Genomic DNA, 26,100 nt, shown 5'->3' with positions numbered 1-26,100 from the left:
TTTTATCAAGTCCCGCAACCTACCTTACTCAACCAAGGAGGTCAAGGCCATGGTCAGGGCCTGCCAAGTCTGTGCGGAGTGCAAACCGCACTTCTATCGGCCAGACAAGGTTCGGCTCGTGAAGGCCTCGGGTCCCTTTGAGCGACTGAGCGTGGACTTCAAGGGGCCCCTCCCGTCCACCAATCATTATGCCTATTTCCTCACCATGATCGATGAGTTCTCCCATTTCCCATTCGCCATTCCCTACCCCGACATGACCTCAGCCACTGTGATTAAGGCACTGCACAGCATCTCCACCCTGTTCAGTTTCCCCGCTTATATCCACAGCGACCAGGGTACATCATTCATGAGTGATGAACTGCGTCAGTATCTGCTCAGCAAAGACATCGCCTCGAGCAGAACGACCAGTTATAACCCGCGGGGAAACGGGCAGGTGGAGAGGGAGAACGCGACAGTGTAGAAGGCTGTCCTTCTGGCCCTACGGTCGAGAAGTCTCCCAACCACCCGCTGGCAGGAGGGCCTACCCGATGCCCTACACTCCATCAGGTCACTCCTCTGCACGGCCACGAATGAGACCCCTCACAACCGATTGTTTGTCTTCCCCAGGAAGTCTACCTCCGGAGCCTCGCTTCCACCTTGGCTGATGGCTCCGGGACCTGTTCTTCTCCGGAGGCACGCGAGGAGCCATAAAACGGACCCCCCGGTCGAAAGGGTCCGGCTGCTCCACGCCAACCCCAGTTACGCCTACGTTGAATACCCCGACGGCAGGCAAGATACGGTTTCCCTCCGGGATCTGGCACCCGCTGGATCCCCCACCACAGACGCCCCTTCCTGCACCATTCCCCTGCAGGACCCGGCCCCCCTTTTCACACCCCAAGGCGCCGGCACCGCTACCCCCGGCCCTGCCTAGTCCCCCTGCCCCGGCCCGGACCGAAGCTCCGACCGCTGTGCTCCCGGATGTGCCCTCAACCGGGACGTCCGTGCCCGGCACACCACCGCCTGAACTGAGGAGGTCGATGAGGGCGATCGGCCACCGAGACGGATGGACCTGTGATGGCACTTCACCCCCCGCCGGACTCTTTTTAAACAGGGGGTGAGTGTGATGAATGGTTACTGCCTTATCATCATGTAAGGTGATGTCCCCTTTAAGACCGGGCTTGGAACCCTGGAGACTCCGCCCCTGTCTCCGCCCATCTGTGAGCATATATAAAGGGCTGCCTCATGGGCTGTGCAGCAGTCAGCACATGTCTCAGCTCTAACATAGTTCTTAGTCTAATAAAGCCTTCTTTACAGTTTAATCTCTAAGCTTCGTTATTGAGGGTACCTCAAGAACCAAATGCTCCTTCGGCTAGACGGAACTCAAGTTCCTAGTGGCCGGATGCGGACAAGGTGGCTGCCATCACAGCCATGAAAAAGCCAGAGGGCAAGAAGGTGGTCCTCCGATTTCTGGGCATGGTCAACTTCCTAGGAAAGTTCATCCCTAACCTCGCCTCTCATACCAAAGCTCTCAGGAACCTGGTCAGGAAGACAACAGACTTCCAATGGCTTCCTGCCCACGAGCGCGAATGGAGAGAACTTAAAACCAAACTTACCACGGCCCCGGTATTGGCCATTTTTGATCCTGCGAAAGAGACAAAAATTTCGACCGATGCCAGCCAATCTGGCATTGGGGTAGTGCTCCTGCAACGTGATGAGGCCTCATTATGGGTCCCCGTTGCATATGCGTCACGCTCCATGACCCCCACGGAACAGCGCTACGCGCAGATAGAAAAGGAGTGCCTGGGATTTTTGACCGGAGTCGTCAAGTTTCATGATTATGTGTACAGCCTTCCCCAATTCACCGTCGAGACCGACCATCGCCCGCTGGTCAACATAATACAAAAAGACTTGAACGACATGACGCCTCGCCTCCAGCGCATTCTGCTCAAACTCCGGCGATACGACTTCCAGCTCATATACACCCCGGGCAAAGTCCTGAACATAGCCGACGCTCAGTCCAGGGCAGTCAACACCCCATGTGACCCAGCGGGATTCGTCTGCCAGGTTGACGCCCATGTGGCCTCCGTGGCCTCCAATCTACAGGCCATGGATGAACGCCTCGTCCAAGTTCGCCGCGAGACTGCGGCTGACCCCCTGCTACAGCATGTCATGCGCCATCTAACAGACGGGTGGCTCAAGGGACAATGCCCGCAGTTCTACAACATCAGAGACGATCTGGCGGTAGTCGATTGTGTCCTCCTGAAGCTGGACCGCATTGTTATCCCGCACAGCATGCGCCAGCTCATCTTTGAACAGCTACACGAGGGCCATCTTGGCGTGGAAAAGTGCCGACGGAGGGCCCGAGAGACTGTGTACTGGCTCGGCATCAATGAGGACATCGCCAACACAGTGCTCAACTGCCCCACTTTCAGCGGTTCCAGCCGGCCCAGCCACGTGAGACCCTATAGCCCCATGAGTTGGTCACGTCCCCTTGGTCCAACCCCTTGGCATCGAGCTGTTCCACGCACTGGGCAGGGACTATGTTCTGATTGTAGGCTTTTTCGAACTACCCGGAGGTGGTACATTTGCACGACATCACATCGTCTGCAGTCATCCGTACCTGTAAGGACGCCTTTGCTCGTCACTGGATCCCACTCACTATGATGTTGGACAATGGCCCCTGCTTCGCAATCCAGGAATGGTCCAACTTTGCCAGGAGGTACAACTTTGTGCATGTGACATCCAGTCCCCTGTACCTCCAATCCAATGACAAAGCAGAGAAGGGCGTCCACATAGTCAAACGGCTCCTCTGCAAGGCTGCCGATGTGGGATCCGACTTCTACCTCGCCCTGCTGGCCTATCGCTCGGCCCCACTGTCCACTGGCCTGTCGCCAGCCCAGCTGCTCATGGGTCGCACCCTGAGGACGACGGTGCCGTCCATTCCCGTCCCAGACCTCAACCACGTTCCGGTCCTTCAACGAATGCAGCTGTCTCGTGCACAGCACAAGGCGGCTCATGACTCCCGTGCAGCTGATCTCCCTGCTCTGGCTCCAGATGACAATGTCCGCATCCATCTTCCGGATTGTGGCTGGTCTGCAACCGCTGTGGTTCTTCGGCAGGTGGCTCCCCGCTCGTTCCTGGTTCGTCAACCGGATGGTTCCATTCTGCGCCGTAATCAACATGCCCTTCGTCTCCTTCCACGCTCGCTACGTGATCCTCCGCCAGTGCCACGCCCTCCTGTTGTCCCTGACCTGGACTATGCGGAGATTCCGGTTACTCTGCATCCTCCTCACTCTGACGCAGTGCAGCCCGCTCCTCAGCTGGTGGCTCCTGACCCACCCTTGAGGCGGTCAACCAGAATTCATCGCCCACCTCAGAGACTTAATTTGTGAACTTTGTGCACTAATGGACTCTCTGGTCTGTTCTGTTCTTCCGTTTAATCGTTCAAGTGGTTTGTTTCTAGTGTTCATCTCGTTATTCTTGTGACACGCTGTTTTTTCTGCACCAAGCACCTTCCCATGTAAATAGCTTACTTTTATGTACATAGTCCTGTAAATATTTTGCACACATGTAGTCAGGAACATTCACCACACACTATTTATTGTCACGCAGGCACATTTTTTTATATCAAAGGGGGGATGTCATAATATACACCAGTATATCATGGTGCAGACACACACTGATGGACACACAGTGGGACCAATCAACATACACAACACCGCAGCCAATCACCAGTGAGAGCACACGCACTATAAAGACAGGGGGCATCAGAGTTCCCGCTCATTCGAGTAGCAGCTAGCTAGGAGCACAGAGCTCACAGCTTGCAACACAGACATTCACCATGTGCTGAGTGCATCAACTGGTTAGGACAAGGCAAAGGTCTTTAGTTAAAGCTAGTATCGTATTTACCCACAGTTCAAGTATGTTTAAATAGTTAACCTTTTAATAAAATAGTGTTGCACTACTTCAAGTGTTGGTGACCTGTATGTGATCCAGAACACCCAACACATCACCCCTCATATACTCTCAAGCCTCAGTTGGACAAAGAAAAAATGGTCAAATTGCCAACTAAATAGGAATTGGATCCCTTGTTTGTTTTAGTCCCCTAGTCATACAAACCCACAATTGAAGACTAATATGACTTGAAATGGAGTTCCTTTTTTGTTTCTCCCCACGATACCAACACACTGAGGGACAGATCCTCTGGTGACAGCTGTCCCCGGTACCTCTCCAAGGTGATCAATCCAAGTTACCAAATATATTCCTTGCTGTGGGAGGCTGAATGGACCAGATCATTTGCCTCTTTGGTGATCCCAAGATGAGCTTCTGAACACGTACCACATCATCACCAAAACTAGTTACTTCCACCAGTTCCCTACTCTGTCCTACCTCAGCTCATTTGCTGCTGAAACCCGGGCCCATGCCTTTGTTATTTTGGGGCTCGATTGTTCCACCAAGCTACAGATTGGCCTTCCATCTTCCACTCTTTATAAACTTGACCCCACCCAAAATTCTGCTCCCAACATCTTTTGTTGTATCAGGTTCCATTCACCCATTCCCACCCACATCTCCCATTCCAACAATGGACGGGATTCTCCGACCCCCTGCCGGGTCGGAGAATCCCGAGGAGCGGCACGAATCCCGCCCCGCTGCCCCGATGCTCGCTGCCGTATTCTTCAGTGCTGTTTTTCGGGCGGGGGCGTGGTTTATGCCACGCCGGTCCCGGCAATTCTCCGGTCCCCGATTGGCCGAGCGGCCGTCGGTTTCTGGCCAGTCCCGCCGGCGTGGACTGGACATGGTCCCACATGGCGGGACCTGGCAGGTAAGTTGGCTGGAGCGGCCCTGGGGGTGTGGGGGGGGGGGGGGGCGCGGCGGGGATCAGACTGGGGGGGGGGCCAGGGTGGCCTGGCCCGCGATCGCGGTCCACTGATCTGCGGGCGGCCCTGTGGCATGGGGCACTCCTTCCTTCCGCGTCGGCCCCTGTAGGGCTCCTCCATGGCCGACGTGGAGAAGAAACCCCCCTGCGCATGCGCCAGAATACGCTGGCGGTTCCGGACATGCGCCGACTCACGCAGTCCGGTCGGCCCGACGCCGGAGTGGTTTGTAACACTTTTGACGCCGGCGGTGGACCATCGCGCAGTTTCCGGAGAATCCTGACTAACGTCTCTGTTTTAGAGGGCACGATTCTCCCAAAAGGGAACAAAGTCCCCGAGCGAGCTCGTTTACCCACGTGTTTCCTGAGGCTCGCAGTGCCGAGTTACAGATGGCTATTCAATGGTATCCGCGTTGAATAAGGGGCTTGAACAGGAACCACGCAGCCGAGGCCGCCTCTAGCTCCGTTTTGTACAGCGGGGAGCTCCGTTCGCCGTAACTCCCCATTGTAGCGAGAGATCAGGACCCCTTTTCTAAACGCCGTCCCGATCTCCGAGGCCCCCAAAACAATACCCAACCTCCCCCAGCCCAAACGCAATACGGGAGGGTCCCCCACCACCTCAACCATGCCGGGAAACCCCGGCCCGATCACGCACACACAAAAAGTGACATTGTGGCACCTTGGAAGTGCCAACCTTGCAACATGGCACTGCCCATTCCATTAGACAGTTCCACCTGGGCACCTTGGCAGTGCCAAGCTGGTACCCTGCCCAAGGGCATGCATCTGGGGGCCTCCGATCCCCCCATGAGTGCCGTATCACCTGGTCCCCGTTTGTGGAGGTCAGTGCTGAACGGCACTCGCCCAAGGTCTCTGAGGCGAAGGGGTTGAATCCCAAAGCCTCTGGTACCTCGGAAATCCGCACATCAGAGTGAGACTAGCTGTCTCCCATGTATGCGGTCTAGAGCCCTCCCATGTATCTCCTCTTCTCCAATTGCAGCCTCTAATGCATTCCCAATTTTCATCACCAATGTTGGTGGCCTTGCCTTCAACTACCTAGGCCCTGACCATGGAATTCCCTGACTAAAATTCTACTTCGCTATCTCTCTCCTCCGTTAAGACACTTCTTGTTGACCAACCTGTTGACCACCTGTCCTCGCATCTCAATATTTGGCTCAGCGTCAAATTCTATGTGGTAATCATTGCTGCAAAGCACCTTGGGACAATTATCCATACTTATAGCAATCTATAATGCGAGCTGTGATTAATTCCTGTCGTAAATGTTGGCAGTGAGATCAACTGTGAGGGAGACTTGAGCCTAATCCCCTAACCATTTTTCAGCAGGAATAACTGGTTTGGAAGTGGATGCCGATCTATTTTTATTTTTCTGTAATATCCCACGCTGGGAGGATAATTGAAATTGGAGTACCATTCAGCCCCTCAAACCTATTCCCGTATTCATTTAGATCGCAGCTCATCTGTATCTCGGTCAACCCGTCTTGTTTCCATATCTCTTGATACCCTTACCTAATAAAAGAAACCTATCACTCTCCAGTTATGTCGTTTTCAGTTGATCCCTGGCTGTGACAGATATTTGTGGTGAGATTTCTCAGTTGTGAAGAAGTGCTTCTTGACATCCTTCCTCAACTGCCTAGCTCGAAGGAGTAAATCTACACCAGAGTGGAGATAACGCGAGGGAGGTTCTTGTTCTGTGATGTCGCGTACCTCAGTTGTTAAGACGTTTATCCGGATAACCATCAGGACAGCTTTCGGCATAAGGATGAGCATAGCCTGCTGAACAAAACCTTGCACTGCATCCTCTGGATTGCAAACATTTCCAATGCTGTTCTATTCAATTTGAGTTTACAAGCGAAGGATCTCAGAACCTCTTAGCTTACTTGTCTTTACCTGGTCGACAAATCTGTTGTGCAACGGGAACATTATTTTTCTGCAAGAGTCTGAGAGAACTCAGTATGATAGGTACCAACTGAAGGCCAATGGGAAGTATAATTACATGTTAGACAGTGGCATTGTGTTCTGCACAGCCTCTCTGGGAGAGTTCAAGGAAAATAAAAATTGAGAGCACTGACCTGTGTGATAAATGCTTTGAAGAGCTGTCATGTGTTACAGAGCTTCTCAGTAGCAGTCCAGCAGCGCAGGAGATATCTCTGCCATAATGTATTTGTCATGATAAGCAAAACAACAAGCCCAGTACATTAATCATCCAAGTCCAGCCACTGATGCATCTCTCTACACGCCGAATCCTCGTAAGTTATGAATACAATACAGTGTTCATCTCCATGAAAGTTTCAATTAGTTTCCATGGGGGGGCGGGGAACAGCAGGAAAGATTATCAGAGTAATATTTTGAATTTCTCTCTTTTAGGGTGTCATGCACAAATGGAGGATGCAATGATGACCTTTATTAAAATTCTCCTCTGTGGTAAAAAGTTTAATTTGAGGGTTTATTTGCTTTACACTGGTATGTGGTAGGTCTAGGCTATCTTAGCATACCTGTTCCAAAATGTCAATAAACCGCACAGTCGTTAGCACTGCTGCCTCATGGCTCCGAGGTCCCAGGTTCGATCCCGGCTCTGGGTCACTGTCTGTGTGGAGTTTGCACATTCTCCCTGTGTTTGCGTGGGGTTCAACCCCACAACCCAAAGATGTGCAGGCTGGGTGGATTGGCCACGCTAAATTGACCCTTAATTGGAAAAAATGCATTGGGTACTCTAAATGTATTTTAAAAAGAATCTCGCAGCATCTAACTCTTCTCTTCCATGATTGCAAGTCCATTCTTAATATTGCTGTGATGTGATGCACATGTACCTTTGGGGATGCATATCTTAAACTGATGTCTATCATCACCCACCGCAAGACAGGATGTGATGTATACAATAATAATCTTTACTATTGTCACAAGTCGGCTTACATTAACACTGCAATGAAGTTACTGTGAAAATCCCCTAGTCACCACACTCCGGTGCCTGTTCAGATACACAGAGGGAGAATTTAGAATATCTAATTCACCTAACAGCACATCTTTCGGGACTTGTGGGAGGAAACCGGAGAATCCGGACGAAACCCATGCAGACACAGGGATGACGTGCAGACTCCGCACAGAACCGGTATAATCCCCATGTCAATATCCAGATCCAGGTCTGCATTGCCTTCCAGTTATTGTCTGTATTTCTTCCTCAAATAAAAAACTCACATTATTGTTTTACCAGCCCTTGTCATGTGATTGATTGGCACATTTGGGATAAGCAAAGGCAGTAGAATGCAACATGGTGGCAAGAGGTGGCAACTAGTGATTTTTGAGGATTCAACTGAGAAATCTACAAGCCTCACCCCTTTGGCATGTAACAGATGAACTGTTATGGCAGTGACACTGCCACCAAGTACTCACAGTCTCTAAGTGTGTCGTTGACTCTTCGCCACTCGAGGGATTCTGCACATGGTACCCTCATATTGGGGCACCGCACCTCACCTCAGGCAGCGTTCCACAGACAGAAGAATGCATTGCAGCTTCGTGCCGTCTTTTCAAATCGGGTGGGGGGGGGTCACAATTAAACAGTTGAGACTGGGCAAGGAAACAGCTCCTAACAACGTCCAACAGCTTGGCGAAAGCTGTAAAAAGTCTATGCCTGAAACAAACAATAAACTAATGATTCATGTAAAAGTCACACTTGTTGTTTCATCTTTTACTTATAAATTCAAGTTTGTACCTTGAACCATAGAACCTATACATTGTAGAAGGAGGCCAGTCAACCCAGCGAGTCTGTACTGACCCCCTGAGAGAGCACCCTATGTAGGCCAATCCCCCATCCTATCCTCGAAACCCCAGTTAGCCTGCACCTCTTTGGACACTAAGGGACAATTTAGTACGGCCAATCCACCTAACCTGCACATTTTTGGTCGATGGGAGGAAACTGGAGCACCCGGAGGAAACCCACGCAGACACAGGGGGAATGTGAAAACTCCACACAGACAGTCACCCGAGGCTGGATTCGAACCTGGGTCCCTGGTGCTGTGAGGAAGCAATGCTAGCTACTGTGCTGCCAATTTTATGATTTCAACTTCACCTGTATCTCTTTTTAAAAAAATCTAGAGTGCCCAATTAATTTTTTTTCCAATTAAGGTGCAATTTAGCGTGGCCAATCCACCTAAGCTGCACATCTTTGGGTTGTGGGGGCGAAACCCAAGCAGACACGGGGAGAATGTGCAAACTCCACATGGCCAGTGACCCAGAGCTGGGATTGAACGTGGGACCTCGGCACCGTGAGGCAACAGGGCTAACCCACTGCACCACCATGCTGCCCAACTTCACCTGTATCTCTTCTGCATGATGAACTTCCAGCCAGAGTTGCGAGAATCAACTGAGCATGAAGGAACAGCAAGGTATCGAGCAAGTGGCTAGCACTGTTGCTTCACAGCTCCAAGCTCCCAGGTTCAATTCAGGGCTCGGGTGCCTCTCTGTGTGGAGTTTGCACTTTCTCCTTGTATCTGCGTGGGTTTCCTTCGGGTGCTCCGGTTTCCTCCCACAGTCCAAAGCTGTGCAGGTTAGGTGGATTGGCCATGCTAAATTGACCCTTAGTGTCCAAAAGGGCGTTGTTACTGGATTACGGAGATAGGGTGGAGGCATGGAATTGGGTAGAGTGCCCATTCCAAGGGGCCGGTGCAGACTCAATGGGCCGAATGGCCTCCTTCTGCACTGTAAATTCCATTATTCTATGATTCTCTGAAAGCATGAAGTGGAGATTCCGGTGTTGGACTGGGGTGCGCACAGTAAGATGTCTTACAACACCAGGTTAAAGTCCAACAGGTCTGTTTCAAATCACTAGCTTTAGGAGCACTGCTCCTTCCTCAGGTGAATGAAGAGGTAAGTTCCAGAAACATATATATATAGACAAAGTCAAAGATGCAAGACGATACTTTGAATGCGAGTCTTTGCAGGTAATTAAGTTTTTACAGGTCCAGGCGGAGCAACTAGAGAGAGGGATAATCCCAGGTTAAAGAGGTGTGAATTGTCTCAAGCCAGGACAGTTGGTAGGATTTCGCAAGCCCAGGTCAGATGGTGGGGGGGGGGTGAATGTAACGCGACATGAATCCCAGCTCCCGGTTGAGGCCGCACTCATGTGTGCGGAACTTGGCCAGAAGTTTCTACTCTGCGATTCTGCGTTGTCGCGCGTCCTGAAGGCCGCCTTGGAGAACGCTTACCCGAAGATCAGAGGCTGATGCCCTTGACTGCTGAAGTGTTCCCCGACTAGACGGGAACATTCCTGCCTGGCGATTGTTGCGCGATGTCCGTTCATTCGTTGTCGCAGCGTCTGCATGGTTTCGCCAATGTACCACACTTCAGGACATCCTTTCCTGCAGCATATGAGGTAGACAACATTGGCCGAGTCGCATAAGTGTGTACCAAGTACCTTATGGGTGGTGTTCTCACGTGTAATAGTGGTACCCATGTTGATGATCTGGCACGTCTTGCAGAGATTGCCATGGCAGGGTTGTGTGGTGTCATGGTCGCTGTTCTGAAGGCTGGGTAGTTTTCTGCAAACGATGGTCTGTTTGAGGTTGCGCAGTTGTTTGAAGGCAAGAGTGGGGGTGTGGGGATGACCTTGGCAAGATGTCCATCTTCATCGATGACGTGTTGAAGGCTGCGAAGAAGATGTCGTAGTTTCTCCACTCCGGGGAAGTACTGGACGATGAAGGGCACTCTGTCGGTTGTGTCCCGTGTTTGTCTTCTGAGGAGGTTGGTGCGTTTTCTTGCTATGGCGCATTGGACCTGTCCATCAATGAGTTGAGCGCAATATACCGTTCGTACGAGGGCATCTTTCAGCATCTGTAGATGTCTGTTACGCTCCTCCTCATCTGAGCAAATCCTGTGTATATAGAGGGCTTGTCCATAGGGGATGGCTTCTTTAATGTGTTTAGGGTGGAAACTGGAGAAGTGGAGCATTGTGAGGTTATCCGTGAGCTTGCGGTAAAGCGAAGTGCTGAGGTGACCGTCCTTGATGGAGATGAGTGTCCAAGAATGCAACCGATTCTGGAGAGTAGTCCATGGTGCGTCTGATGGTGGAGTGGAACTTACTGATGTCATTGTGTCGTTGTTTCAGTGATTCTTCGCCGTGTGTCTAAAGGAAAAAGTCATCGATGTATCTGGCGTATAATGTCGGTTGAAGATCCTGTGTGGTGAGTAGGTCTTGTTCAAACTTGTGCATGAAGATGTTGGCGTATTGGGGTGCGAATTTGGTCCCATGGCTGTTCCGTGCGTCTGGATGAAGAACTTGTTGTCGAAGGTGAAGACGTTGTGATCCAGAATGAAGCAGATGAGTTGCAGAATTGCGTCTGGAGATTGGCAGTTGTCGGTGTTGAGTACTGAGGCTGTTGCAGCAATGCCGTCGTCATGGGGGATGCTGGTGCAGAGTGCCGAGACGTCCATTGTGATGAGGAATGTTCCTGGTTCAACTGGTCCATGGGTGCTGAGTTTCTGTAGGAAGTCAGTGACAGAAGCTGAGCCTTCCTTGTACGATGGGTTTCAAGATGCCCTCAATGGAGCACTGACTTTGTGGCTACGCCAGTTAGAAGCCAGAATTCATTCTCACTGACAAATGCAGGCAAAGTTGCCGCTATTCTTGAATCATTCTTAACCAGTAAGCTCTCCTTCACGTCTCCTGTCTTCTAAAGGTTGGTCTCCTGGTGTTGTGCCATTCTGTAAATATCTTACTGTCCAATAACTTTCTCAAATGGCTACGGCTGAGATCCTAGTTGCCATTTCTACTTGAAGATCGGATATTCCATTCATTTTCCAGCCAGAATCACTGGATAACAACCTGGAACAGGTACTCGGGAGGAAGTTTTCAACCCTCAGGCAGGGCCACTGAAGCTAACTGTTCTGTCCCTACCACTGACTCACCTGACTTCAGCTCGATGAATACTGAATGTTATGCAATGTAAACCAATGTCTCTCTGTGGAGTGTGTCCCGTGATTACGTGGTGACATTATCAAAGGCACTTGGAAGATTTTCCCTCTCTTTCACTGTGAGCGAGCAGCACCTCTCCAATAAAGTCTGACAGGCTGGTTAAGTAACCTATGGTTACTTAATCGTTTTCCTCCTTTGTTTCCACTGCAAGGAAGAGCAAATCGTCCAAAAACATAACACTCACCAACCACTGAAAATTAGATCTTCCTGACAACATTCAAGCTTGGGGCTAAAAGATGGCAGGAAATCTTCCTGAATCGCTCATTGTCCTCCCTGTGGGCTCGTTGAGTACAAGTTCCCATGGTGACGGTCTGAGGCCCACTCAGCTGGGACTCTTTATCGAGCCTTTTAAATACTGTCCCAGGCTTGGACTGGGAGTTCCTATTGGTCCGGGGCTGGGACACCAGTGTTGTACGCCGTGGATCGGGCTTTACTTTTGTGTAAAATTAATTTGAGTTACCACTATCTTTGTGTCTCCTGGAATGCTACACTGGTGAGGAGGAGCAAGAATAGGATTCTGGGGCAGCAGCGTGGCGCAGTGGTTAGCACTGCTGCCTCACGGCGCCGAGGTCCCTGGTTTGATCCCGGCTCTGGGTCATTGTCCGTGTGGAGTTTGCACATTCTCCCCGTGTTTGCGTAGGTTTCAGCTCCGCAACCCAAAGATGTGCAGCGTAGGTGGATCGGCCACGTTAAATTGCCCCTTAATTGGAAAAAATGAATTGGGTACTCTAAATTTATTTTTTAAAAAGAACCGGATTCTGGACAGCCCTGCTTGAAGTAAGAACCTCTGGGTGGCTCATGAATGTTTGCTGTCTGAACCTGCCAAAAAGCGATCATGTTTGATTTGATAGGAACATGACACATTTTACAGAGCATGTTAATCTTTCACTGACCAGACTTGGAGTGAACCCTTCTTTTCTCCACAATATAAAAAGGACATCGAGGTACTGAAGAAGGTGGGGAAAATGATAAAAGTGAATAAGCTGGTATATGAGACAAAAACAGGAAATACTGGACAAGGGAGAAGGGAGCTAACATTTCGAGTCTGGAATATTCTTTGTCAAAGCTGGAGAGAACTGGAAATAGGGTCAGATTTGTACTGTTGTGGAGGAGACGTTGAGAGGTTACAGCTACCAAGCAAGACCACAAGGGCTGGAATTCTTTTCTCTATAAAAGAGAAGCCTTGGGAGAGATCTTTAAGATTATGAAATGGTTTAGTAGGGTAGGCATGAAGGAAATGTTCCACTTTAGGGACAGACCATGACGAGGGATGTTAATATAAAAACGTCACTAATTAACCCAATAGGGAAATCAGGGAAAAAATGTTTACCAAGAGTGGTTGGAATGCGGAACTCACTACAAATTTTGCAATTGAGTAACCTGCATTTGGGGGTATCAGGAATCAACACACCCGAAGTGCAATGGGCTAGCCTCGTCCTGGGTGAACCACCGTCTTGATCACGGTTTCACCCCTGCCATCTGAGGCAACCAGCATGGATGCAATAGGTGCATTTAGGAGGAACTAGATAAATGCATGAGGACGAAAGGAAGAGAGCGATATGTTTATGGGGTTAAATAAAGTCGGGTAGGAGGAGGCTCGAGCAGAGCTTAAAAAATGTCTTAGACCTGTTGGACCAATTGTTCTATTTCTGTGCTGTTAGACGATGTAAGACTAGGTAACGCTCTAATAATTCAGCGATGAGGCCGACAAAGGGTTAAATTGGGCTGCAGTACCAGCCTCTGAATTAGTCACAGACTGTGGTGAACCACTGTAATAGGAGATGTAAGGTAGGACCTGCACTATAGGTTCGCCGGTAGCTCCTGCCGGCTGGCTCCGCCCACGGAGAACTGTATAAATATGTATGACCTCCAGCGCCCTAGCATTTTGCCAGCTGCAGCAGGAGGCCACACATCTGACTGTAATAAAGCCACAGTTGTACCCAACTTTAGTCTTTGTGCAATTAATCGTACATCAATTTATTACAGTCAGATTTTCCACAGAATGGATATCAAAATTAAGCCCGATCGCCTGCAGCAGGATCCGCACTCGCCCGACGCCAGGAAAGATTTTACTGACTGGCTAGCATGTTTCGAGGCCCACATCAACGCGGCGGACCCCGCGCCAACGGAGGCTCAGAAGATAAATGTCCTGCACTCTAGACTGAGCTCCAGTGTGTTCCCGTTGATCCAAGACGCCACGAATTACACAAAAGCAATGAAACTCCTCAAAGAACACTACACGCAGAAGACGAACACGCTCTTCGCCAGGCATGTACTTGCCACCCGCTCGCAACTACCTGGTGAGTCCATCGAAGACTTCTGGCGGGCCCTAATTCCACTCGTCCGGGACTGTGACCGTCAGGCCGTCACGGCCGCCGAACACTCGAATCTCCTCATGCGCGCTGCCTTCGTGACGGGGATTGCGTCGGACCACATCCGAGAACGATTGCTGGAAGGCCGCGCTCGAACTGGCGGAGACAAAAACTTTGGCGCTCTCCATGACGGCCGCATCCTGTAATGTACAATCGTACCTCTCCCGCCGCGCTGCCCACCCTTCTACCCCTTCCTACCTCTCCTGGACCCCGCTGACGACCTCCTCAGCCGGGGCCCTGCCTTCGCAATACGCTTGCACCGCACGCCGACCCGCACACCCCGGGGGACCCCGCTGCTACTTCTGCGGTCAGCAGAAGCATCCCCACCAACACTGCCCGGCCCGCACTGCCGTTTGTAAAGCCTGCAGTAAAAAGGGCCACTTCGTGGCTGTGTGCCAGGCCCGCACAGTCGCTGCGATCGTGCCCGCTATCGCCCCCTCCCCCACGCCAGACGCACAATGGGAGCCACCACCTTCTCCTCCCGGGTCCATATGCGACCAATTGGTGCCGCCATCTTGTCCCGACCCCGTAATGAGCGCACCATGGGCGCCGCCATCTTGTCCCCCACAGGGTCTCTGGACATCCCGACATCGGAACCGCACACGCTCGCCACCCGAAGCATCCGATGGCTACCCGCAGCTCATTTCTATGATGCTGGACCAATCTCGCCCGCACAACCTGGCCACCGCGTAGACGACGGTTAAAATCAACGGCCACGCGACCTCGTGCCTGCTGGACTCATGGAGCACTGAAAGCTTCGTTCACCCCGATACGGTAAGGCGCTGCTCCCTCGCGGTCCACCCTGCCAATCAAAGGATCTCCCTAGCCTCCGGATCCCACTCCATCCTGATCCGATGCTTTTGTACAGTCACCCTCACGGTCCAGGGCGTAGAATTTAGTAACTTCCGCCTCTATCTCCTAATCTCTGCGCTGCACTCATGTTGGGCCTGGACTTCCAGTGCAACCTCCAGAGCCTCACCCTCAAATTCAGCGGGCCCTTACCCCCCCTTACCGCTTGCGGCATCGCGACCCTCAAGGTCGATCCCCCCTCCCCTTTTGCCAATCTAACTGTGGAGTGCAAGCCCGTTGCCACTAGGAGCAGATGGTACAGCACCCAGGGCAAGACCTGCATTACGTCCGAAGTCCAGCGGCTACTTAAGGAGGGTATTATCGAGGCCGGCAACAGCCCCTAGAGAGCCCAAGTGGTAGTGGTTAAAACTGGGGAGAAACACAGGATGGTCGTGGACTACAGCAGACCATCAATCGGTACACGCAGCTCGACGCGTACCCCCTCCCACGCATATCTGATATGGTCAATCAGATTGCGCAGTACCGGGTCTTCTCAACAATTGACCTGAAATCCGCCTACCACCAGCTCCCCATACGGAAGTCGGACTGGCCAGACACTGCCTTCGAGGCAGTCGGTCGCCTCTACCACTTCCTTAGGGTCCCTTTCGGTGTCACAAATGGGGTCTCAGTCTTCCAAAGAGAGATGGACCGAATGGTCGACCAGTACGTTTTCGTTTTACGGGCCACCTTTCCGTACTTAGATAATGTCATCATCTGCGGCCATGACCAGCAGGACCACGATGCCAACCTCGATAAAGTCCTCCGCACTGCCACTCTTCTCAACAAAGAGAAGTGTGTGTTCAGCACAACCCGGTTAGCCATTCTCGGCTATATAGTCCAAAACGGACTTCTCGGGCCCGACCCCGAGCGCATCCACCCCCTCATGGAACTTCCCCTCCCCACTGCCCCAAGGCCCTCAAACGCTGCCTAGGGTTCTTTTCCTCCTACGCTCAGTGGGTCCCAAACTATGCGGACAAGGCCCGCCCACTCATCCAGTCCACCCAATTCCCTCTTGCGGCCGAGGCACAACATGCTTTCGCCCGCATCAGAGCAGACATCGGCAAGGCCGGGATGCGCGCAGTGGACGAGTCACTGCTTTCCAAGCAGAAAGCGACGCTTCAGACGTCGCCCTTGCCGCCACTCTAAACCAGGCAGGCAGGCCCCGTGGCATTCTTTTCCCGCACCCTTCATGCCTCTGAAATTCGACACTCATCCGTCGAGAAGGAGGCCCAAGCTATCGTTGAAGCGGTGCGGCATTGGAGGCATTACCTGGCCGGTAAGAGATTCACTCTCCTTACGGACCAACGGTCGGTAGCCTTCATGTTCAAGAACACACAGCGGGGCAAGATTAGAAATGATAAAATCTTGCGGTGGAGAATCGAGCTCTCCACCTATACGAGATCTTGTATCGCCCCGGCAAACTCAACGAGCCCCCAGACGTCCTCTCCCGAGGTACATGTGCCAGCGCACAAGTGGACCAACTCCGGGCCCTACACGACAGCCTTTGTCACCTGGGGGGTCACTCGATTGTACCATCTGGTCAAAGCTCGCAATCTGCCCTATTCCGTCGAGGAAGTAACGACAGTCACCAGGGACTGCCAGGTCTGTGTGGAGTGCAAGCCGCACTTCTACCGGCCGGACCGTGCGCGCCTGGTGAAGGCTTCCCACCCCTTTGAGCGCCTCAGCGTGGATTTCAAAGGGCCCCTCCCCTCCACTGACCGTAACACGTACATTCTCAGTGTGGTCGATGAGTACTCCAGATTCCCCTTCGCCATCCCATGCCCCGATATGACGTCTGCCACCGTCATCAAGGCCCTCAGCATCATCTTCGCTCTGTTCGGTTTCGCCACCTACATCCACAGTGGCAGGGGATCCTCATTCATGAGTGATGAGCTGCGTCAGTTCCAGCTCAGCAGGGATTTAGCCTCCAGCAGGACGACCAGCTACAACCCCCAGGGAAACGGGCAAGTAGAACGGGAGAAAGGGACGGTTTGGAGGGCCGTCCAGCTGGCCCTACGGTCCAGGAACCTCCCAGCCTCTTGCTGGCAGGAGGTCCTCCCTGACGCTCTGCACTCCATCCGGTCACTATTGTGCACCGCCACTAATAACACACCCCATGAACGTGTTTTTATCTTCCCCAGGAAGTCCACATCCGGGGTGTCGCTGCCGACTTGGCTCGCTGCTCCAGGACCGGTCCTTCTCCGTAGGCACGTCCAACTCCACAAGGCGCACCCCATGGTGGGCAGGGTTCACCTGCTCCACGCCAACCCTCAATATGCCCACGTTGAGTTGCCCGACGGCCGACAAGATACTGTCTCACTCAGGGACCTGGCACCGTCAGGTTCCACCCCAACAGCCCCCCCCCCCCACACCTCCCACCGCGTCGTCAATATTGACCCTACCAGACCACCCCCCCCTTTTCCGCACAAGAGGACGAAGAGGACTTCGGCACGCTCCCGGAGTTCCTCGATGACTGGCCAGCATCAGCAACGCCTCCACCGCCTTCAGTGCCACCTCCACCACCGCCAGCACCGACTTCGCCGCCACCGTTACGCCGCTCCCAACGAAGCACCAAAGCACCGGACCGGTTGAACCTTTGACGAACTCCGGACCGTCAACATGGACTTTTCTTTCCCTACCACTGTACATAATTGCACTAATTGTATATAGTTTTACGTCACCCCCGCTGGACTCATTTTTAACAGGGGGTGAATGTGGTGAACCACTGTAATAGGAGATGTAAGGTATGACCTGCACTACAGCTTCGCCGGTAGCTCCTGCCAGCTGGCTCCGCCCACGGAGAACTGTATAAATATGTATGACCTCCAGTGCCCTGCCATTTCGCCAGCTGCAGCAGGAGGCCACACATCTGACTGTAATAAAGCCACAGTTGTCCCCAACTTTAGTCTTTGTGCAATTGATCGTGCATCACAGACCAGTTGATGTGAAGATGCCATTTGTTTCACCATGATCTGTGCTGCCTTTTCCGAGAACTCAGCCCATCTCCGGAGAATCAGCTCTGAGCTGCTGGTTGACTCTCGGCCTACTCCAAGAGAAAGCCTATCTTCTGTTTGCTGACTGGTTAAGAGAGGTTTGGAACCAGGGGATTGTATCACAGCATATATGTGATCTGTAGAGCCATGTGATCAAACACATGGAGGCAAAACATCATCAAAGACTTAATAATCCCGGCATGAGATTGCCCAGTGGGCAGTGAGTATGCATTCATTTAAATACTGTCATGTACTTTTACAAGCCACAGCGCAGCCATCTGCAGAACAGAAGATACTGGTGATTTGTCAAGGCTCTGCACAAATTAAATCCCACTTTCATACAAAAGAGTTGGTACCACGGGGCGCTGCCAGATGAGAAAATATGGTTGAATTTGTTGTGCTATTCACCCTGTGGCAACACGGACTGCAACACGATGCAGATAAGCTGTAAAGCATACACCAAACGTGGGCGTTGGTTCAATACGATTTATTGAACTTCTCTAACAATCTCTGTTGACTCTTTACTACTCTAAGTATACTAACTCTAACTAACGAGACCAGGCTAGCGCTGATCCACATGTAGAAGGTGCTGACTGATATACACACCCTGACTGTCACTGCAGTTGTCACCAGGGGAAAGAGGCGGAGTGCTGATGCCTCGTGTGTTTTATAGTTGGAAGCCCCCCTCTGGTGTTCTGTCTGGTGATTGGTTGTGTTCTATCCTATATGTTGATTGGCTCACATGGGTGTTTGTCACTGCCTGTTTTACCTCATGATGTGCATGGGTGCATATTATGACATCCCCCCTTATTAAAATTTTTTTATTGGTTGCTTAGAGCATATACAACATATTTTCAGATATAACTATTTACAGCAAATGGCGAGTGAATGCATATGTACATGTAAGGTGTCTAGCGTGCAGATACAGAACAATATATACAAAGTAAATATTTATAAGTCCAATCGCTGGGGCTGGCATCGGATCCTTGTCGATCACCTGAGAGGTGGAGGTGGGGACAATGGAGCCTTGGCAGGCGGGAATGCAGCCAGATTGATGGCCTCGTGGAGCGAGGTGTCCGGATAAGGCATAACGACAGCTGGGAACGTGAGATCCGGTGGTGGGCAGGCAAGTTTGCGTAGTGCCCTTCTGTTGCGCCTGACAATGGAGCCATCAGCCACGCAAACCACGAACGACCTGGAAGCAGCCTGTCGAACAACAACAGCTGGAGCTGACCAGCCTCTATCAGGTAACTTGATGCGAACAGCATCTTCCGGAGAGAGCACAGGCAAATGTGGTGGGCAGCACGGTAGCATTGTGGATAGCACAATTGCTTCACAGCTCCAGGGTCCCAGGTTCGATTCCGGCTTGGGTCACTGTCTGTGCGGAGTCTGCACATCCTCCCCATGTCTGCGTGGGTTTCCTCCGGGTGCTCCGGTTTCCTCCCACAGTCCAAAGATGTGCAGGTTAGGTGGATTGGCTATGCTAAATTGCCCATAATGTTGGGTGGGGTTGCTGAGTTATGGGGATAGGGTGCTCTTTCCAAGAGCCGGTGCAGACCCGATGGGCCGAATGGCCTCCTTCTGCACTGTAAATTCTATGAAATCTATGAAAAATCAGTAGCATTAGCATCGTATGCCAGCTTTTGCCGGTTTCTGAGTTGCTGGACCTTTTGCAGCACTGGGAGGTGATCCAGGTCAGGTAAATGAATGACTGGAACAGTCATCTGCAGGTCACGATTCATAAGGAGTTGTGCCGGATACATACCGGTGCCCTGTATGCCAGGAGTGCAAGGTTAAAGTCAGAAGCTGAGTCCGCAGCCTTGCAGAGCAGTTGCTTCACGATATGGACCCCTTTTTCGACCTTCCCGTTAGATTGCGGGTAATGCGGGCTCGAGGCGATGTGCTTGAACTGGTATAGCTTCGCGAAGTTGGACCACTCTTGGCTGTAGAAGCAGGGACCGTTGTCACTCATGACCGTGAGCAGAATACCATGCCTGGCAAATGTATCCTTGCAGGCCTTGATGACAGTCTTTGATGTTAGGTCGGACAGTTTCACCACTTCGGGGTAACTCGAGAGGTAGTCAATTATAAGGACGTAGTCACGCCCATTGGCACGAAAAAGGTTCATTCCTACCTTAGACCACGGAGAGGTCACGATCTTGTGTTGCTGGAGCGTTTCTTTGGGCTGAGCAGGCTGGAAACGCTGGCAGATCGCACAATTGAGGACCATGTTGGATATGTCCTTGTTGATGCCAGACCAAAAGACAGCCTGCCGGGCCCTGCGCCTGCATTTCTAGACACCGAGGTGTCCCTCGTGGATCTGTTTGAGCACTAAGCTCTGGAGGCTGCGAGGAATAACAATGCGATCTAACTTGAGGAGGATCCCTTCGACAACTGTTAGGTCATCCTTGACATTAAAGAACTGGGGGCATTGCCCTTTCTGCCAACCATGTGTAAGGTGATGAATGACCAGCTTCAGAAGAGGTCCTTGGCGGTCTCTTCTCGAATGTTGACGAGTCGTTCATCTGAGGCCGGGAGGTTGCTGACACACAGTTGCACCTGTGCCTCAATTTGGCGGATGAAGTCAACCTGTTCACAGGACGAGGTGATAGCGCGAGACAGGGCATCCGCAATGATTAGCTCCTTTCTAGGTGTGTAAACCAGTTCGAAATCATACCTGTGGAGTCGAAGGAGAATGCGCTGAAGCCTGGGCGTCATGTCATTCAAGTCCTTGTGAATGATATGGACTAGGGGTCTGTGGTCAGTCTCTACTGTGAAGGTTGGTAGACCGTAGACGTAATCATGGAACTTTACAATACCGGTGAGGAGGCCCAGGCATTCTTTCTCTATCTGAGCATATCTTTGCTCAGTGGAAGTCATGGCCCTTGACGCATAGGCCACTGGAGCCCAGGTCGAGGAGTCATCCTTCTGGAGGAGCACCGCACAAATGCCGTCCTGACTGGCGTCCGTGGCGATTTTAGTCTCCCACTCTGGGTCAGAAAACGCTAGTACCGGAGCAGTTGTGAGCTTTGCCTTTAACTCAAGCCACTCTGCTTGATGTGTGGGTAGCCACTGGAAGGTGGTGGACTTCTTCACCAGATACCTGAGAGCCGTGGTGTGTGATGCGAGGTTGGCAATGAACTTTCCCAAAAAGTTAACCATACCAAGGAAGCGGAGTACCGCCTTTTTGTCTTCCGGGGTCTTCATTGTGTTGATGACCTTGACTTTGTCCGAGTCCGGTTGCACGCCCTGCTGGGATATTTGATCACCCAAAAACTTGATTGATGACATGCCAAAGGAGCATTTGGTCTTGTTCAACTTGAGGCCGTTGGCATGTATGCATCTAAAGACTTGTAGATGAGATATGTGTTCCTCTGGAGTCGTGGACCATATAATGACATCATCAACGTAAACCCGCACACCTTCAATGCCCTCCAGCATCTGTTCCATGATCCTGTGAAAGATTTCAGAGGCTGAAACAAAACCAAATGGCATGCGGTTGTAACAGTACCTTCCGAAAGGCGTATTAAACGTGCAGAGCTTCCTGCTGGACCCGTCCAGTTGTGTCTGCCAGAAGCCACGCAATGCATCTAGCTTTGTAAAGAATTTGGCATGTGCCATCTCACTTGTCAGCTCCTCTCGCTTCGGGATCGGGTAGTGTTCCCGCGTTAAGTTTCGGTTTAGATCCTTGGGATCGATACATATGCGCAGTTCTCCAGAGGGCTTCTTCACACAGACCATCGAGCTGACCCAGTCAGTCAGTTCCGTCACTTTATAGACTATACCCTGGTCTTTGAGCTCCTGCAGCTACGCCTTTAAACGGTCCTTCAGAGGAACCGGCACCCGGCGTGGTGCATGCATCACAGGCGTGGCATCAGGCCTGAGTAAGGTTTTGTAGCGGTAGGGCAGCGTGCTCATCCCAGTGAACACATCCGGGTATTGTGATAGGCTTTCGTCAATGTCAGCCTGAAGATTCATGTTGGCAGAGGACATGGTATGTACGCGCTGGACGAGATTGAGTAGCTTGCATGTATGGGCACCAAGCAGGGAAGCCTTGTCAGGCTTGACGATTTCAAACCGCAATATGGCTTTGATGGCCTTATTGGAGACATGCAGGTGACAGGACCCTAACGCAGTGATGGCATTGCTCTTATAATCAAGCAGCTGGCAGGCCGGCGGAAACGTTTTTGGCTGCCTTTGGATGCGAGCAAGATCCGCTTGAGATATGAGATTGGCTTAAGCACCAGTGTCCAGCTTGAACCAGATGCTGCATTGGTTAACTTGTATGACTGCATGCCATTCGTCCGCAGAATCCACATTGAGGATGGGCAGGCGCGTTGCTGAATGTGAGGAGGCCTTGTCATATGTGGTAATGATGCCCATACGATATGGGGACTCCAGGCAGTCGTCCTCTGGATCCGTGGTGGTATCAGGTTTAGAATCCAGCAACCCTTTCTGCACACTTCAAACGCGTTTGCGTTGGAACTGGGATCGCTGGCCCACGATCGGAGGTGCAGATCTGCACAAGGCTGTACAATGGCCAGGCTTCCCACAATTTAAACATCGCCTGCCTCTTGCAGGGCATTGCCGCTTTAAGTCATAACGTCATAACACTCCGATGACGTCGTAACACTCCGTGCATTGTCGCTCATGCGCAGTGCGGTCAGCCGCCGCTCGCACCTGCACAGTGTAGTCTTCGGCTGCTTCATTCTCCCGTCCGTGGTGCGCATGCGTGGGACCCCGGGAAAAGCGTGCAAAATGGCCGCCTTCATCGATGCTAAGGCGCTGCATTCGGGCGATGGCCTGTACACTCTCTGCCTCGTGGAAGGCAAGTTGGTCCTGTTCTGCCCATTTAAGGTGGGAGTAGCGAACTTTCGCATGTTCATGGACTTTTGCACATCTCAATGGCTACTGGCAGGGTCATATTTTTTATTTTTAGGAGCTGCTCCCGCAGGGCGTCGGAGTGGACCCCAAACACGATCTGATCCCTGATGAGGGAATCAGCGGTGTCACCGTAGTTGCAGGATTGCGCTAAAATGAGGAGATGAGTAAGAAAGGATTGGAAAGGCTCATTCTTACCCTGAAGGCGTTGCTGGAAGAAATAGCGCTCAAAGCTCTCATTCGTTTCGACTTCACAGTGACTGTCGAATTTGGCTAACACGGTCTGGAACTTGGTCTTGTCCTCGCCGTCGGCAAAAGTGAGCGAATTGAAGATTTGGATGGCCTGGTCCCCCGCAGTCATTAGGAGCAGCGCGATTTTTCTGGCATCGGAAACATTCTCGAGGCCTGAGGCCTCAATGTATAAACTGAATTTCTGCTTGACGACCCGCCAGTTGGCGCCAAGGTTTCCTGAGATCCGGAGCTTTGGGGGGACCTGGATCTTCTCCATGCCGCTGGAAGGCACTTGCTGGTCGTCACTGAATTCTTGAAGGTAAATTACTTAGATGAAGTAGCACTCCTGGTATCATGTTGTGTTATTCACCCTGGGGTAACACGGACTGCAACACGATGCAGATAAACTGTAAAGCATACACCAAACGTAAGCGTTGGTTCAATACGATTTATTGAACTTCTATGACAATGCACACAGCTGGCTGTGGGTTGACTCTCTACTACTCTAAGTATACTCACTCTAACTAACTAGACCAGGCTAGCTCTGATCTACGTGTAGAAGGTGCTGACTGATATATACACCCTGACTGTCACTACAGTTGTCACCAGTGGAAAGAGACGGAGTGCTGATGCCTCATGTGTTTTATAGTTGGAAGCCCCCCTCTGGTGTTCTGTCTGGTGATTGGTTGTGTTCTATCCTGTATGTTGATTGGCTCACCTGGGTGTCTGTCACTGCCTGTTTTTGCCTCATGATGTGCATGGGTGCATATTATGACAGAATTTACCTCACACACGAGGAGAGTGAATCTGGAAACCATAGGCCACTCCCTGCGATGTTGTAAGCAATCACTTCAGTTGACAATGGCGGGTATCGCCCGTGACAGCTCAACACGTGCTCCCATAATACAAAGTCACTTCTAATGCATGTTGACAGAGGAAATCTCTTTGGATTTGAAACAGTATGTGGCCTTGGCATCAGACTACGTGCCAACGCACCACACACTCACCAGTAGCAGCACAGCAGCATTCCCATCATCCTCTTCAAGTTTAAACGGTTTCAAGTACTTGCTTTTCTTTCAAAAGATTAAGCTTTGCAATATCGAAATACCACCGCTTAACATAGTGGAAATGAATCCTTTGTCCCGTTGCCTGTTTTCAAATGGAGGGTTACTCCCTTCCTTAACAGAAACAGGCCAATAAGTCTGAAAAGAGCAGGGTTTTATTTTTACATTGAAGATAAATAATTGAAGGAGAATTGAATCAAGAAATATGTGAATAGTGTGGACATGGAGGATGGGGACGACTGTCAGCGTGGAGAATAAGTAATTATGGGACAAACAGCATTTTTCATGTTGTAATACCTATTTAATTCTTCATTATGAGGGATACTGGGCAAAGACTGGAATCATCTTTTTTTACATAAACTGCTGCTCTTTCGGCAGAATCATCAAAAGGAATGGTGTCAGAACGAAAATGTGTTCTTACCATACTGAGCTGACCTTTCCAATGCTCGCTTGGTTTCCCCTTTATGTTGTCAGCCTGTGTGTTTGATATTCAGTCCTAGATGAGCCACAATGTCCTTTAGTTATTTGTCTTCAGTCTTTGTGAAACACTCTATATCCTTACCATTGATTCCATCCCCTTCAACAATCATTTGTTCCAATATAAATCAGTGGTCTTGGAGAGACCAGGACGAGAAGGGAAAATACCTTTTCCCACAATGTGTGACTCGGGTCTGGGATGCGCTGCCTGCAAGTGTGGTGGAGGCAGGTTCAATCGAGGCATTCAAGGGGGTATTAGATTATTGATTTGAATGGAAACGATGCGTCGGGGTACGGGGAAAAGACAAGAGAATGGAGTATTGTGTCCAGTTCTGGGCACCTTATTTAAGGAAGGATGTTGAAGCCCTGGAGTGAGTGCAGAGAAGATTTACCAGAATGATACCCGGCAAGAGGAATTTTAGATACAATGAAAGATTGGAGAAACACAGTTGAAAAATGAAATGAAAATAGCTTATTGTCACAAGTAGGATTCAAATGAAGTTACTGTGAAAAGCCCCTAGTCGCCACATTCCGGCACCTGTTCAGGGAGGCTGGTACAGGAATTGAACCGTGCTGCTGGCCTGCCTTGGTCTGCTTTCAAAGCCAGCGATTCAGCCATGTGCTAAACCAGCCCTTTTGTTCTCCTTGGAGCAGAGAACATTAAGAGGTGACCGTATTAAGGTATTCAAAATTCTGAACAATTCTGACAGGGTAAAGAAGGATATTCTGTTTCCATAGTTGGTATGTCAGTGAGTAGAGGTCACAATTTCAAGATGGTCAGCAAGCGAGCTCGGTGCGAGATGAGGAGAAAGCTCTTTACTCAGAGAGTTGTTGGGGTTTGGAATGCACTGCCTGGGAAAGTGGTTGAGGTGGATTCCATAAGAAGTTTCAAAAGAAAGCTGGATACATATTTGAAAGTGATGAAATGAGAGGGCTACGGAGATAGGCTGGGGTACGGCACTAGCTGGGCGGCTCTTTTGGGAGCCGGTGCAGTCACGATGGACCGAATGGCATCCTTCTGTGCTGTAAATAACAAGCAAACGATAACAAACAAGTCATGATGCTCGCTTGGAGAGTCGTGCAGACAGGCTGGGTTGAATGGCCTCCTTCCGCACCATAACAGTTCTGTGCTTCTGATGAGACCAGTGTGGGAAGAATTGTTTCTGAGGCACTTTGCTGTTAATTTTGTTTCACATTCTTTTCTGTAGGTTTCCCAGCACCAGCTAGACAGCTTAATGGAGTGTGCAAAGAGGATAGGGCTGGAAGAAACATTTTAGCTTCTCTTGTTCTACAGGTTGTTCTGATAGGCACTCACATTTATTAGTCCATCCCCTCTTGCATTCTTTTCCCCAGTGACTTTCCTGAGTTCCACTAACCTGGACCAACATCAATTAGAAAT

At 50.9% G+C, this 26,100-nt stretch overlaps 1 pseudogene; it reads right to left on the bottom strand.

Annotated features, from left to right (window-relative positions):
* Positions 1 to 13,166: 13,166 nt before the first annotated feature.
* On the bottom strand, positions 13,167 to 13,321 carry LOC140399498 (U1 spliceosomal RNA; annotated as a pseudogene).
* Between the last annotated feature and the right edge of the window lie 12,779 nt (positions 13,322 to 26,100).

The sequence above is a fragment of the Scyliorhinus torazame genome, chromosome 22, assembly GCF_047496885.1.
Source record: "Scyliorhinus torazame isolate Kashiwa2021f chromosome 22, sScyTor2.1, whole genome shotgun sequence".
Classification (NCBI taxonomy): Eukaryota; Metazoa; Chordata; class Chondrichthyes; order Carcharhiniformes; family Scyliorhinidae; genus Scyliorhinus; species Scyliorhinus torazame.
This window is presented reverse-complemented; position numbering and strand designations above follow the sequence as displayed.